Below are 556 nucleotides of genomic sequence, written 5' to 3' on the forward strand. Positions count from 1 at the left end.
ATACACAGGTGTGTTCAATTTGAGGATATATTTACAAAGCGATATATTACACAGGTGTGTTCAATTTACACAGGTGTGTTCAATTTGAGGATATATTTACATAGGTGCGTTCAATTTGAGGATATATTTACACAGGTGTGTTCAATTTGAGGATATTGAGGATGAGGATGAGGATGAGGATCTGTCCGGTAATTTGAGGATATATTTACAGAGGTGTGTTCAATTTGAGGATATTGAGGATGAGGATGAGAATCTGTCCGGTAGGATGCTGTCCGGTAGGATGAACTTTCTATCTACTAAGACAGTTTATCATTTACTACCTTTATTGACGAGGCCTAAAATGTGGCAGTCCCATTTTTATGGAATATAAGGACTAAGTCTTTATGAACCTACCGGCGTCGTGGTTAGGCCATCGGTCTACAGGCTGGTAGGTACTGGGTTCGGATCCCAGTCGAGGCATGGGATTTGTAATCCAGATACCGACTCCAAACCCCGAGTGAGTGCTCCGCAAGGCTCAATGGGTAGGTGTAAACCATTTGCACCGACCAGTGATCTA

Source organism: Gigantopelta aegis, chromosome 14, assembly GCF_016097555.1.
Source record: "Gigantopelta aegis isolate Gae_Host chromosome 14, Gae_host_genome, whole genome shotgun sequence".
Lineage (NCBI taxonomy): Eukaryota > Metazoa > Mollusca > Gastropoda > Neomphalida > Peltospiridae > Gigantopelta > Gigantopelta aegis.